Source organism: Pinus tabuliformis, chromosome 9 (genome assembly GCF_031772625.1).
Source record: "Pinus tabuliformis cultivar Carrire ecotype Pingquan chromosome 9, CPIR1, whole genome shotgun sequence".
Taxonomy (NCBI): Eukaryota; Viridiplantae; Streptophyta; class Pinopsida; order Pinales; family Pinaceae; genus Pinus; species Pinus tabuliformis.
Window position 1 is genome coordinate 1,703,054,409 of NC_142307.1, and position 16,654 is coordinate 1,703,071,062.

General features: G+C 35.0%; 1 long non-coding RNA gene across 2 annotated transcripts in view; it reads right to left on the reverse strand.

The window, feature by feature from the left end:
* The window catches only part of LOC149155451 (uncharacterized), a 36,303-nt gene extending 32,405 nt beyond the window's left edge, over positions 1-3,898 (reverse strand). The window contains exons 1-4 of one of the 2 annotated variants that reach the window (XR_016263643.1): positions 3,779-3,898; positions 3,456-3,641; positions 3,249-3,326; positions 2,958-3,066 (exon numbers count right to left, since the gene is read on the reverse strand). This is a non-coding gene — a long non-coding RNA (uncharacterized LOC149155451). Of the gene's footprint in view, positions 1-2,957; positions 3,067-3,248; positions 3,349-3,455; positions 3,642-3,778 lie in introns of those variants that run through there. The other variant, XR_016263644.1, reaches the window with a different exon arrangement.
* Between the last annotated feature and the right edge of the window lie 12,756 nt (positions 3,899-16,654).

Sequence of the window (16,654 nt, forward strand, 5' to 3'; positions counted from 1 at the left end):
TTCTTAAGTTGCAGTAAGGTATATTATTAGACCAAGGGACAGATGGGGAATAAGATTTTCTTAGGTGTCTTCCAGATTTGAGGAATGAACTTAAAACAAGTGTGGCTGTAAGGTGCCATTGGTGCTCTGTGGTTAATGGACAACGCTACAAATTTCAAGTTTAACCAATGTAATGCTTGCTGTCCTAATGTCCAGAAAATGTATTAAAGAAGTTTGCTACTGCTGTTAAGCTCAAAGAGTACGAAGTCTAGATGTACCAAGAAATGATCACATGTGCATACGACCAAGCAAGGAGAAAGATAAATATATTCCCATGAACCCTTTCAGTGATAAAGACTCTCATCCTTGTTGAGCTGAGTTTTTGGGAGATGTTTTCATGTGACAACACTGATTTTATTTTATGTATACTTGATTATATCCAATCAAGCTAATAAAAGGATATCCTTTATTTATCCATTCCTAGGTTAGATCTGGGGAATAAACTCCAATAATATTATTTTATTGATGGAAGGTTTGAACCAAGAACGCTATAAAAGCAAGTCTACTCCATTTGTAATGGTTGTTGGAAGATTGAGTATTTGAGGTTTTGGTGCATTTTGTACTGTATCTGTCTTAGTTGTTGAATGGTTTGGTAATGTACCTTGGAGAATAAGGATGCTATCTACTGCAAACAACGAAATGTAGATATAATAGGCATAAACAGTAGATAGCATCCTTATTCTCCAAGGTACATTACCAAACCATTCAACAACTAAGACAGATACAGTACAAAATGCACCAAAACCTCAAATACTCAATCTTCCAACAACCATTACAAATGGAGTAGACTTGCTTTTATAGCGTTCTTCGTTCAAACCTTCCATCCATCAATAAAATAATATTATTGGAGTTTATTCCCCAGATCTAACCTAGGAATGGATAAATAAAGGATATCCTTTTATTAGCTTGATTGGATATAATCAAGTATACATAAAATAAAATCAGTGTTGTCACATGAAAACATCTCCCAAAACTCTGCTCAACAAGGATGAGACATCCTCCATGTGATATGTATAACGTATGTCCAAGGAGGCTAGAGCAATGAAGACAATGATCTCCATCATATGTAAACTTGTTAAAGCAAATCTAACCATGCTAGAACCATATGACAGTGAGGAAAATAATAGACAGACCATCAATACATGAAACATTCACACAACTATAGCATACTATCAAATATGTCAAAGGGATTGCCTTACACATCCTTGACATGCAGATCAAATCCCAGCACTAATGTAACTTTGGTGCATAAATCCATCAATCAGTATGAAAGGCACGCACATAAACTTTGCAATTATTCATATTTCTCTAGATGTCATAGCATCAACCATTGAGTAGTAGTCACCATATAGGTAATACCCTGGATTCTTACAGGCTTAAACTTTACAGCATATTGGGTTTTATTCCAACAGTTTGTAGTAGTAATAAAACAACTTGCATTGTTACCCAAAATCTTGTAGTGAAGTTGTATATACAAGAGTTTTAAACAGAGGATATAACAACATTTTTATAATAATGCAATTGCTACAGCTATTGCTGACAGTTCATGAAATAGCAACGTATTAAAAGGTAACAGCATTTTCATATCAGCAGTTTGAAACAATACTTGTCAACTACCTATGTGCGATAGCAGATTGCTTGTGTTCTTTCGTTGATCTTATTAACACATTGAGACCGTGCAATACTAGTGGGTTAATTCATAATTCAAAGTTGCAAGAATCACTTGCTGTCACGAGTTCTCTCTTGCTATTTATGTGAAAAGGCCCAAGTTATAACCACAGTAATTGATTCAGTATGAGTCTTTTTCTTTTCCACTGTAGACTTATATACAAGGAGATTAATAATTGCACAATCATTAGAAAGAACACGTGTTACTAGAACAATTGTAAGAGAATCTCAGCACTGCAAATTGCCCAGAACAGAGTTATATTAGGTCACAGTCAATGCACAAAAGCTAGCAATGTACCTTTAAATAATTTTGATGTATTCTTCCTATCACACTCAAGGATTAGACCACCTCCCTACTAAACCCAGTAGGAAAACCCTGATTTTAAGGTGTTTAATTCCGAGTGACCTAGATTGGTAATAGCATCAGGTCCCTAATTCTCCTCCCAACCATTGACAGTCTGCCAATAGAGCAGCTGCCACCCCCTAGCTTAGGACCAAACCAGGGATTCCAGAGGTCCTTTTCCACCTCCACCCTGCCTATAAAGGTAAGCTTATACCAGGTCCTCCACCCATCAGCCATTAAAGGGATTCCAGAGATGAAATTTCTCTACCCTTACCTGATTCAAGGATTACAGAGTGTCTCCACCCTGAAATTGCAGCTTCAGTACCTCCACCCTATGTTGGGAATCCAGAGGGTACTATAACTGATTAATCAGTAAGAGAAACCAGTGTAGGCCTCCACCCATTAGATACTGACGGACTCCAGAGTATAATCCTCCACCCTCGGGTTAGCTAAGAACCCTAGAGAACAAAGCAGTAGCTATGCTTAATGGAAGTCAAAGGGTTCCAAAGTTATTTTGCAATGTTATGGGATATGAGAGCTATCCCAGATATTCTCACATTTCACCTGTTAGAAATTACTAGCCAGCAGAATGGCTGTAAGTTTTCTGCCCCAGGGAAATTAATGTCAACCAAGCAGTAGCACACTAGGACATAATAACCCATCCATTCATTAACATTACTAAAGGACCATTCCATACACGGAGAGTTTAGGAATTTCATCATCCGTTTACATAGTGTGTATGGGCAGCCAGGACAATGCCAAAACTAATATGAACAGCAAGAACGTTGCCAAGGATGGTATAAACCATAGAAATCACAAACAGGGTTTCATTTATCGATCAATACGCCTCTTTCATTTTTATGAGCTGTTAATTATCAAGGGTGAATTTCGAATGGACCTGACTCACCTCTGGCGCTTCCACCTTCCAAGTCACGTTGGTCTGTCCTCCTGCCTTTCTGACCTGTGCGCTTTCCTTTTCTCCTGCCCCGATTCACTCGATGTCCTGTCAAAGCAACCTGAAAATGGGCATAAAAATAAATGATAAACCAATCAACTGAAAATCGAAATTCTAAATTGGACTCAGTTACAGAATCCCAGAAGAAAAATTAAATGCCATGACACCAAAACCTTGTTCCAGAAACAAATCTATAATGTATAATCAGTCATAGGGTAGAGAAATTTGATCTAAAGTACTCACCATTATACGAAGTAGCAGGATGAAAATGCAGGGGCAAAATTCACTGGTCGGTTGTTTAACAAAGTAGATTCCCATCACCTAGAAATGCAGAAAAAAGCAGGGGTGAAATTCACTGGTAATAAAAAGAGAGAGTAAAGAATAATCCTCATGGCGTGGAAGGGGCATCGTCAATATTGATGATATGCATGTCCGAAAGAATCTGCTCACCTGGTAACATGTAAAGATCAAGATGGAAAGGCAACTTCAAAGAGAAAATGCAGCAATGACCCCGAGACTGACGAGTGGTAAATAAAACGCAGCCTAGTGGTAAATAAAACGCAGCGATATATCTGGAACCCCAGACGGAAATCGGTTGCCCGTTGCCAGAGGAGATGGATGTCCCGTCAAACTACCCTGAAAATGAAAATGTGTTACAAAACTGCACTGTCTTAAAAGCAGTTGCAGCATGGAAAGCAAAGCATGTAGCAAAGATTTATGGTATGGAAAGCAAAGTATACAACAAATATCTGGGGTGGGGTTTGGCAATTTACAGGGGAAAACTGGGCAGTTTTGTGGTTTCGGGTGCTTAAGAAGCCATGGCATCGTGTAAAAGCTCGTGCTCCGACAGCAAGCTCCTGTACAACAATCTCCTGCATTGGAAAACAAATGTCATCTCCCACAAATTGCGCGCTCTCCCAGAAATGTTATATAGGGTTCTATTTTGAAACCGACGACACCCGACCCCGCGCCCGATCGCCTCTCTTGGGCCCCACATTATAATAAGTTAAATTACAACTTTTATTGGCCAGTTGTGAATGCTTTTTCAGTTGATAATAAAAATGATTTTGTTAAAAGTTTTAAATAATTATAAAGCTTTTTTCAAATTAATAAAAATGATTTTGTTAAAAAATTATTCATACATTTTAAATAGAATGAAAACGATTGGTAACTGATACCCACCTCAGCTCATTAAAATTTCTGTACACGATCAGTTCAACGAAGCCTTTGTCCAGGATATTCGCTATACGTGTGGGAAAGTAAGGTGGATGGTGGAGAATCTTTATATAAAAAAAATATTATTATTCTTTATGTAATTTATTATAACTTGATAACGCTTTTTTAAGATAATAAAAAGATCCGGTTAAGCATTTTACAATATTTTAAAGTTTTTTCAAGTTAATAAAAAAATTATTAAAAGCTATTAATATTTTTAAATTAAATGTGTCACTAATATACACGTCAGCTTATTGGAAATTGTGCTCAACGGTTAACTTATCGAAGTTTGCGCTGAACACCAATCAGTAATATTCTCAACACCTTTCCATGATTAAAATCGGAGGAGTTTGCTCTGAACTTTTTTATCAATAATATTATCGAAGTTTGCGCTGAACACCAATCAGTAATATTCTCAATACCTTTTCATGATTAAAATCGGAGGAGTTTGCTCTGAACTTTTTTATCAATAATATTTTCAACATGTTTTTCTAATTAAAAATTTATTTGGCGATTTTTTTTGTTAGAAATTGGACTTGATGAATGAAGATGTAGTCTTACCAAACTTACAAAAAGAAAACGCATAGTCTAACAAGGCGGAGGAGTTGCCCTGAAAGTTATGGAAATTCTGGTCATATTTAGAGAAAATCCGGTAAGGATTTTTGTAAATCAAGATATTGTGGTTAAACTTCAAAATTTTAGGTGTCCTAGACATTTTTGATGGTGTTGAATCCATCTCCACCATCAAAAACACGATTCAAACACTACCTCTACAAGATTTTTTGAAATTATTTTTGCCCAGATTCCAGTCACTTTTGACCGTCTGGGAAATTCCTACGCCTCATTAAACAACTCCAAAAGAAAATATCTGTGGCAGCTAAAATGGATTGTGAAAGACATAAGTGCCAACCAAAATGGATGACAAAGAGTATTTTACAAGGAAAAAATTATTATTATATATATAACTGATAATGAATTTTGTTGAATAACATAGTTTTCCATCATAATTATTATTATATATATCACTGATAATGAATTTTGTTGAATAACATAGTTTTCCAAACTGATGGAACATTTAGTAGCTCAATCCTTTCAAAATTTATTTATTTTGTTAAATTAATATAAAATATTAATTTTAAATGATTATATATATATATATAAAAGTAGAAATTAAATGAATAAATATTTTATTTAAAAAATATTGTAAAATTGAAATTAATTTTTAAAAAATAATTAAATAGGAATTAATTAAGGTCAATAGGATTTTAAATTAATGGTGAATAAGAATATTGTTAAGAATGGACATGTTAGTTTAAAAAAATGATTAAAATTTTATGATATAAAATAGAGTTGTGTTTGAATTTTACATATTTATTTTTTTTTATTTTTTTTTCCGAAGGTGGTAAAACCTATCAACTCAGGTGTCAAACCAACAGTGAGGACAGCCATCTCTGGCTGCTATCCGCAAATGCTGGGTTTGACTCATCACTGTTAAATAGGAAAACCACGCCACCTGGCATAACCCTCCTGGTGGTTCGTAATCGGGAGCAGGCTCTCACTCCTGCGAATTTTACATATTTATTATTGATATGGTTGTTTTTAAAAGTTTTATTTTCTTAAATTATATTATAAAATTTATTTTTTATTTTATTTTAATTTATTACAAATACAATATGTGACGTATTATATAAGATATATTTTTTTACGAAAAATATCTTTGGTCCATTTTGTATAAAGAAATAGATTTAGTTGTTGATGATGATTACTCTTGGAGTCTCACTTTACATGCTTGTTATTATGGTAACTTTTCTTAGATTATGTCTTTATCATGACTTCTTTTTAGATTCGTCACATTATGTCCTTTATAGGTGTATTAATTAAGGAATAAATTTTAAATGATTAAAATATTATGAACTAAAATATAGTTATGTTAGTTTATTTTTTTATTTTATATATTATTATTTTTATGGGTTTTTTTTTACATTTTGTTTCCCAATTTTGTATTATAAAGCATAATTTTTATTGTATTTTAATTTATTACCATTATATTATATGACATATCACTTCCCTAAATGCAATGCATATTATACAAGATAAGACTTTGTCATGAAAATTATTGTTTGTTAGTCTTGTATAAAGTAATGGATTTAGTTGTTGGTGTTGATCACTCTCAAGTCCCAGTTTACATGCTTATTACTATCATGGCTTCCTATAAGATTCATTTCATTTGTTCCCAAGAGTAAACTCAGCTTCTGTAAAGAAAATGAGTCTTGTTCATTATCATGTATTCGAACTAATATAATATTGTTTTTGACATATATGATATTTTTCCTATATGTGCATCACTAAGACTCGCATGTAAAATCCATCATGCAGTGGATGTGCTAGTCTAGTTAACTTTCCCATTGCTCTTTAATTCATTTTCACACGCATTGACAGTGTTGGACCTGCCAACATTCAAAGGGGCCTCCCCGATATTTTGTCCCAATTAGACCTCACACCATTTGGTGTAGGATCCCCATCCAGAATACGGCCCAGTTTTTGTCTACTTAAAGATTTTCCTTGGCTTTAGTTGTCAGCGAGAGAGAGAATCACATATGTGCCTTCAAAAAGCAAGCAAGTGTGCTTGGTGAACGTTCAGTTGTAGGTGCATCAAGGTTCTTCTACTGCAGAGGGGGAAGAAAGTTTCTAAGAGAGAGATAATAGTACCACCCTAGCAGAGACGCACACAAACAGGAAAGATTTGCCTAACATCCAGCGGAATAGCCTACAAAGATGCAATGATTGTTACAACCACTATAACATGTTCTCAATATGATAAGCATTAAAATAACCGAAATAGTTCGACTACTTTAGTACAAGTGAAAGCAAACATGAATCATAAAATTTATGGGATAGTCTTACAAATATTCATAATCCATGCATGAAAAACATGGTGGCCATCAGACTTCAAATATTAAGTAAAAGTCCCAAGATGCATGAATACAACGAACATCACTTGCTCCAATAGTGGAGCATTGGAGCCACTACTTGCTCCCCAAAAGTATTAACTTGTCTCTCTGATGCCTTATGGGAGAAGCCAAGGTGAAAAGTCCCTTGCTTATACAATGAGGGTGTATATATAACAAATGGGGTGATCCTTCACCTCCCCTGTGACTCTTGGACTACCCTCATGATTGTTTGACTTCCTTATGACTTTTCAACTTTTACATGACTCTTTACATTCTGTACATGTCCTTTGGACTTCCACTTTACAATACATTTTCAAATAAGAGTTTACATAATCCACAAAATGATGTGGCACATGATGACTCGTGACATAGCATTGATGCCATGGACTGCATGATGACATGGCAATGTCAAGCCATTCTTTGTCGTTGCTTGCTTTGCGTCTTCTTGAAGATAGAACATGATCTCTTCTTCCACCTCCATATTGCTTAGAGATGAGGAGTCTTCAGTGTTATTAGATCTTGAGTTGTTGTCGTAAACTGATGTCCCTTTGTTTCCTTCTGATTAATCAACTTGTACTTGCAGCTACAGAAGTGTCTTCTAGCATGGTCTCCTTCTCCATATCCTTCTTCATCATCTTGTCATAACATGATAGAGTACCTGCACTTGCAATTCACTCATGACAAGATGACATCAGTCTGATAAACCCCTAGTCTAAGATGTTGCATGATGATCCAGTGACTGAGCTAGAACTGGGTGGCAGGCTGAGGTAGAGACTCAAGGACTACGCAATTGCGCAACTCAAGCAGTCAAGTGTCAAGACAGAGCCTTGAGACTACGCAATGCATAGTTCAAGTTGAACTAGGCTTGGAAATTGTGCAGTTGAGGGATTCAAGAAGCCAAGTTGGGGGCTTGAGCACTGAGTTTTCCCACTGCGCAGTGTCGAAAGGACAGGGAGGCCAAGTGATTGCGTAATTGTGAAATTCATGAGCTCAAATTTGAGGCTTAAGGACAGAGATTGCACAATGCGCAGTACAGGCTTGGCTAGAGGGAAAGATTGTGCATTTCTGGAGCTAAGAGGTTGGGCTTGAGCACTAAGATTACACAGTGCGCAGTTCTGGGAGGCAAAGATTGTGCATTGCGCAGTGCCAAGAATACACACTTATATTACTTTATGACACAACAAGGAACACTCAGAACACATGGATAACATACTTTCCTCAATGCGAACTTTGTGATGGATCACACCAAGTGCGACACCAAAGATACACTTTGTGATGATCGTGACAACACTTGTGCAACAGTGCTTGAAACTTTGGAAATGAGTGTGATATATGTTTTCATGATAAGAACAACTCATTTGCATAAGAATTACCCCCTAAACACACCAAAACTAGCTTGTGTTTAATGTGCGACACTTAACATCCTAGAAGATGACACTTTAATCTTTTCACAAACACTACAACAAAACCTTGTGATTAGCATCCCTTTTTGCTTCCTTTTTTGCATCTAAAGACCATTTTTGGTGCTATTTGTGTCCATTTATCAAATATGGTGCAAAACTTGATGCAAAGTTTTCACCAAGTTTTGCACCAAGTCTTACATCAAGTTTAGCACCAGGTATTGTAATAGGTTTTGCACCAGATTTTACACCAAGTTTTACGCCACGTTTTATGCCAAGTTTTGTGCCATCCTTTGCACCATGTTTTGCATCAAGTTTGGCACCTAATTTTGTTTCACCATCTTTTGCATCCTCTATTGCATCCACTTTTTTCACCTAAACTTGCATCAAATTTTGCATCATCTCTTGCATCCTCTTTTGCGTAAATTTTTAAATCATTTTTTGCATCCATTTTTGCATATTTTTTGCATCCCCTTTGTGCCAAGTTTTGTATCGAGGTTTGTGTGTAGTTTTTGTATCTAATTTTCCATCTACTTTTGTTGCATTGAATTTTACATGTTGTTTTGCATCCATATTTACATCCTCTTTTTCATTTGTTATTGTGTCCACTATTGCATCCATTTTTCTTGTGCCATAATTTGCACCTAGTTTGACACCTCCCTTTGCACCCTTTTTTGTTTCTAAATTTGCATCCACAATTGCATCCTCATATACATCTAGGTTTTCATCAACTTTTACATCTATTTTTAATCCCTTTTTTATATCCACTTTTGCGTCAAGATTTGCATCAGGTTTTGTGTCTCGTATTGCATCTACTTTTGCATAGAATTTTGTTGCATCAAATTTTGCATCCTATTTTACATTCATTGTTGCACCCATGTTTACACCCACTTTTACATCCCTTTTTGCATCCTATTTTTCATCTTCATTTTCTTTCTTTTTTGCATCTATCATTACATCCACTTTTATTGTGATACAATTTGTGCCATGTTTTGTACTTACTGTTGTACCCACGTTTGCTTCCAATTTTGCATCCATCTTTGCATCCTCTTTTGCATAAAATATTGCATCCACTTTTGTGTTGGGTTTTGCGTCTCATTTTGTATCTTCTTTTGCATGTACTTCCATTGCATCCATATTTTGCATCCAATTTTGTTTCTCATGTTGCACCCGTGTTTGCATCCACTTTTACATCCCTTATAGCATCTTGTCTTGCATCTAAGTTTGCATCTTTTTTTGTGTCTATTATTACATCCACTTTCTCATCCACTTTTTTTGTGCTATGATTTGTGCCATATCTTATGCCTATCGTTGAAACCCACATTTTCTTCCACTATTGCATCCACATTTGCATCCTCTTTTGTGTCCAAGTTTGCATCAAATATTGTTTATGTTTTTTGCATCCCATTTTGAATCTACTTTTACATCCACTTTTGATTCATCCAATTTTGCAACTAATTTTGTGTTCACTATTGCACCCATGTTTGGCCCATGTTTACATCCCTTTTTTCATCCAAGTTTTCCTCCTTTTTGCATTCAAGTTTGTGTCTTTTTTTTTACATTCATTGTAGTATCCACATTTGTTTCACCACAATTCATGCTAAGTTTTATGCCTACTATTGTGCCCATGTTTTCTTCCACTTTTTCATCCATGTTTGAATCCTATTTTGTGTTCAAGTTTGCATCAACTATTGCATCTACTTTTTCATCCACTTTTGTGTCAATTTTTCTGTCTTGTTCTGCATCTACTTATGTTGTGTCCACTTGTCATCCAAATTTACGTCTATTTTTACCCCTATTTTTTTGTTCATTTTTGCATCCCTTTTCCAACACACATCATATTTTTTGCATTGATGATATTTCTTATGACATTGGAAATTATGAACAACTGATGACAATGTCAATAATTATAACAATGATGATAATGAAGACGATGATGATGACATGAATTGTGATTGTTATGATAATGACAATGATGATAAAGACGATGGGAGTTACAATGACAATGATGATGATGATGCTAATGACCTTGGCCATTCCTCCCAATTTTTAAATGTTGTCATGGTCAAAATCATAATAATTATCTTTGGCGTCATCTTCCAAGTCATCATCATCTGATCATCATTATCATTATTTTCATCTTGGTCAGCATCAAGAACAATAATGGCATGAATGATGATTATGATGTTCATGATGAAGATGACAACAATTATGATAAAAATTATATTAGTTATGATGATGGGGATGATGACAATTATAATGACGATGATAATGGTAGTGATGATGATCATCATCAATCATCTCTAAAAAATAAAGTTGTTATTTTTCTTGCATATATCATGTGTCCTAACAACCCTTTTCGAGCACTCGTAACATTTTTTAGGTTGATGATATTTCTTATGATACCTATAATTATGAACAATTGACGACAATATCCATAATCATGATGATGATGATGATGATGATGATGACATGAATGGTGATTATGACGATAATGAAATGATGACAATAATGGTGGTGATGATGGCGATAATGAAGATGATGACCCTCCCTCTAAACTAGGGAGGTACTCATAATGAGACAAAAAAATACTCTCAAGTTGAAATATTCATATAAGAAGGGATCTGGATTGATAAGCATCAATGATGATTTACATCATCATAGCCAACATTGTCAAAATAGTAAGGCCTTAACTAACAAGTTTATCTCTCCTTTAGATTAGAGCACAATGTTGGGAGGCATAAATTTGGCCACCACTGCCTCTCTAGGCACTTACCCCACTGGGATTTTCACCAGGTATGTCCTCACATGATCATTTCCTAATCCACTATCATAATATTTGACACCAGGAAATGTCAATCCTCACGACTATTCTTATATTGGATTAATGTACTTGACTTATGGTGATTAGTCCTAGTCAAAGTCCAAATTGTCAAAGAATATTGGTCCTAGATGTTTATCCAATCCACCATTCTCCCTACTAGTGTCTTTACTAGGCTTACGATTGTTAGTCCTGGCCATAGTACATGACACGTGGATAATATGGTGTCTACCCTCACTCCCTCTCAACCAAAGAGGAGACATCCATAAGCATAAGATTTTCTCAAGAATACCCATCATTTTCATAGAGAATAACATCATTAATTTACTTTCATCACATGACGCCTTTATGATTAAGCATTCATAGATTTGTGGCAAAATATTTCCCCTTTTATCATTTGTGATTAAATAAAATCAAAAAGTGAAAGCCAAAATCATTAAAGATACACTATATTGATTTATCTAAGTCTAAACTCTAAGGTTGAAGTGAAAATTCATGTAAATCTTATATCTATGAGTTGTGCCAAACTTATGAAAAACTTATTCCCTAAGTCCTATATATGAGAAAATGAAAAATAAAGAAAAATAAGGGCCAATGAATGGTAACTCATGTATTCACTTCCTCTTTGGAAAATATATGAATATATACACTCCTAGTCACACTTGATCACATGTTTGTGATGGTTAAATCATGAATTCCTCTTTTCTCCTTGCATTTTCATTTCATCATTTAAGCACCTAATTGAGGATCTAGGGAATGTTTGTTGCCTAAGGATTTCATGTCTACTCTTGGTTTACTTATGTCACACTACTGTCAATTTATGTGACAAAGTGAAATACATAAGTTTGTAGAGTTATTAGAGCAGTGTATTAAGTTAGTCACCACACATGTATTGCATCTCATTGATCCACATGTGTGGGTTGGAGACTCATTGCTTGACAACTTTAATGGAGACTACATTATGGCTTTAACGGTATAGCTTACAAAATATATTGTTAAACATTGCGATTCATCCTTTCTTTTCCTCGAGACACTTGATAATATTGAAGTCACTCCCAATAATCCATGGAGATGGGGAGTATAAATTACTTGTGCTAGAAATAGAATTGAGAAATAGAGGTTTTCCATTTGCAATATTGGAGTCATAGACACTAGATAGATGGTAGTAGTCCTCGATGTCAATTAACTGATATTGTATTGTCATAATGCCAAAAGAGGTAAACATATTGGTAACCTTAATGTCTTGATCATTTCAAATAATAACCATTCCACCCAAGTATCTCTAAGCATCAATTGCTACTACTTGGAAATTCCTCCCCCATTTTCTAATTATATGAGGTAGAACCTCACTTAATATTTTTGCTTCTTATATCAACATTATTGATGGGTGCTTTGCGTACCATTTTTCTTTTAGGAATCTTTGTTTTCCTTTACTATTGAGGCCCCTCATGTTCCATGAGACTATTTTCATCGAGAATTTACATAGAAAGGAAGTATAATGTGACTAAAAGAAAACATGTCTCAAGATTTAAATGCTTGGACAATTCCACTTCAGGACTCCTATATTTCCTTAACCTGGGACCGAATGGTGAACTTGATGGCCTTAAGGGAAATTGACCAATGAAAATCTAAAAAAGAGGTGACTTTTGACTTTATCACATAAAATTTAATATACTAAAAAAAATATCCATAACAATTTCATCAATCAATGAATCATTAAAAAAAATATCCAAAAAAATTTCATCAAACAATGAATCATTGCATTATAAAATACAATCTATAAACATTTTGGGAACGTTTTGCTAAAACATGCTCAAAAAACAACATATTTAATATTAATATTTAATAATAATATGGACAACAACACATTTTGATAAAGTAAATAACATATTATCAAGCCTAAAAAATGTCACTAACAGAAAACTATAAAGCATGCAACTAATGGAAGTGACCACTCAAGGCCACCATAAGACAATTAATCTATTAAAACCAAGATTAATGGGGACAAAGATCTACAAAGGACAAAGGCAAACCTATTTTAACTTTATTGTTTTATTAGCTTGGTTCAAGATGAACATTTCAAGATATCATGAAGAACATAATTAGTTTTATTGCATTAAGAAAACCCAAGCACATTCTATAACTTAGCAAGGAAGAGATGTATAACACCCATCTCAGCCACACAACACATGGCATTAAGTTACTTTTTTATATATAATTTAAACTCCTATCATAAAATCACAAATTTAGCATGAATGTAATGTTTAAAATCCATTTTTATACAAACAAAATATAATTTTTCTTATGGAAAAAAAAAATACCAAAAACTAAATATTTCTTTTTAGAAAATAAAAAAAATTCTAAAACTAAATATATATTAAAAAAAACTAAAACATAAGCAAACTAGAATTTGAATTTGACACTCTTGTTCACTTTCGGAAACTCATATGGTGGAATGTGATCTCTTTATTCTCATCTTTAGCTTTTTCCTAAAACACAAAAGCATACAAAAGCGGGAAAGAGCCATAAAACATGGGGAAGCTTTTTCCTAAGCACAAAAGCATCTAAAAAGTGGAAAATGCCATTTTTATATGAGGAAACATTATTCACCCAAAAGATTTTTCCTAAATTGAACTAATGAGGAATTTGGGAAATCTTCATATCCTTCACTTTCCTATATATTGGAGGCTTGGCCATTGAAAAAATTATGGGAATTCTTGTATTGTCACGTTGTTGAGATCTATCTTGAGAGGGAGAATTTTGGAGCTACGAGTTGGGGGAGGTGGTGTTGCAACTACATCTGATTGTTGTAACTTTCCTCCAACTCTTTTATTCATATAGATCAATTGTTCTTCCTTCCATATGTTTCTATTCATTCTTTACTTCTTCTATTTAAGTAATGGATGTATGGGATTTTGGTTTATATTTATTTATTCAATAATATTTATATGTTTCTGATAGTTTCGATTATCAAGATATTATGCTGTAAAGGTTGCTTTATTCTCTCTCTTATGTGTAGGACCAAGATTTGGAGCTAGCTAGGAGTGCTTCCTAGATATACTAAAAACTCCAAGAAGACCTGCATGCAAGGACTCACAAGAATTCATTCTCTTTTTCTTAATCTATACTCTACATCTTGATCTACTAAGAATCCTAAGCCTTAGAACAACCTTTCTCTTAATTGGTTTGTCCTAAGTTTCTGGGATAAACTGAGAGGGTTTTATTTTCATCTAACCATGCATTAAATCCTACAGCAAAATGATATTTAGAAACTTTAATATATTTCATTATGTAAATGAACTTAGTAAAATGAACCCATAGAGGGGGTCATAAATGGAAATAAAAGTAAAACTCTAAACAAGAAGCCAAAAGTGGATTTAACCATAGATGCAAGATTGGGAGTAGAATTGGATGTTAAACTAGCCATAAAAACAAGATGCAAACAATGACACAAAAAGGGTTTTAAAGTAAAATTAAAAAAGGGTGCAACACTAGACACAAAGAAATGAACAAAATAGGGCATATGAAAGGATACTAAATTGGGTGCAAACAAGGATGCAAAAATGGACACCAAAATGAGGATGCAAAGAATGGTGTAAAATTAGAATGCAAAAAGGATGTAAGAAAAGACACAAAACAAGATGCAAAATGGGACTAAAAAAGGGTGAAACCAAGGATGTTAAAAATGATGCATAACTAGATGAAAATTCAAACTAAAATCTAGGTGCAAAATGAGATGCAAATGTGGACACAAAATGTGGCAAGAAAAAATGATGCAAATTTGGAAGCCAAAAATGATGAAAATTTAGATACAAAAAAGAATGCAAATTTGGACATAATAATGGTGCAAAATTGGACACAAAAAGAAGAAAAAATGGTGCAAAATGGGCATAAAAATGGCTCAAATTTGGATGCAACATTGGATGTAAAATGAGGTGCAACAAATCAGTCAAAACTTGGTGCAAAAACAAATTCAAAGTTAGATGAAAAAAATGGCTCAAAATTGAACATAAAAATAGACACAAAATGGGATGCAAAGGTGGATGCAACATATGGTTCAACATAGGATGCAAATTTAGATGCTCAAAAAGATGCAAAATTGGATGCAAGAAATGGTGTTAAAAATGATATTAAATTGGATGCAACAAATGATGCAAAATTAAATGCAAAATATGGTGTGAAATGAGATGCAAAAAAGGGAGATAAATAAAACAGAAAAGTGGATGCAAAAAATGGTGCAAAAATGCAAGAAAAATTTGGCACTAAATCAGATTCAACATATGGTGCAAAATTGGATGGAAAAAATAGTGTAAAAAAATGCAGAAAAACTGGCACAAAAATAGATGTAAAAATAAGAAAAAAATTAAAAGCAAAAAATGGCATAAGACCGCCCTGAAGAGATGGAGCAGAGACTCCGGTCGGAACCAGGATCAGGCGCAGGTTAGGGTTCCAGTAGGTGGTCACAGTTCGCAGGTGTAGGTATAGGAGGGAAAGCGACAGGAGGACTGGCAGCTGGAGGTCAAAAGCAGCTTAAGCCAACAGCTGGGGGGTCATTGCACTGCGAGCTCAGTTTCTTCGTTTTCCTGAGACAGCAAAAGACAGGAGTTTTTTTGTGCTGGCATCAAAACCGTTCCGGCGACCTTCCCTGAGCGGTCACAGTAACCATGGTTAATCCAAATGAGCTGGTGGACCTTGACCCGGAAATGGAAGATATTCTGTCGGTTTGGGGGAAAGACCCTACTGCGAGGAACATAGAGCGCTATTTTGGAGGTTATGAGTCTTCAAGGTCTGAAACCCTCTTGCAGAAATCGACTGAGATCAAACTTTCTCCTCTCGAGTTATCCAAGGAATGTGAAGGAAATGTCTTCAAGCATCAGGAACCGCCCTTCTCACAGCAAACAGGCAGACTTGTTGAGGATGTGCGGCATGCAAGTTATCCCCAGGGCTACAGCAACAAAGGCAAACCCTTCTTGGCCGGGCGTTCTCCCTCAGGAGGTATAGAGGACATAGCAAATTTAGGGCTAAATTCCGGGCAGGGAAGTGCAAGGGGACCTGGAAGGGTTTCAGCGATTTCTAGGGTATCTTTTATCAAAGATCAGGTCCGCCCTAAAGGAATAGGAGAACGGTCGGCGGAAGGTTTTGAAGTCCCTCCTGATTATCAAGCGGTAGGAGCAGAAGAAATTGAGGGTGCACAGGTTTGTAAACAAACCCTAGCCGATTCCTTCCCTGATTTCACAAGTTTTTCGAATCCTCCATGCTCGG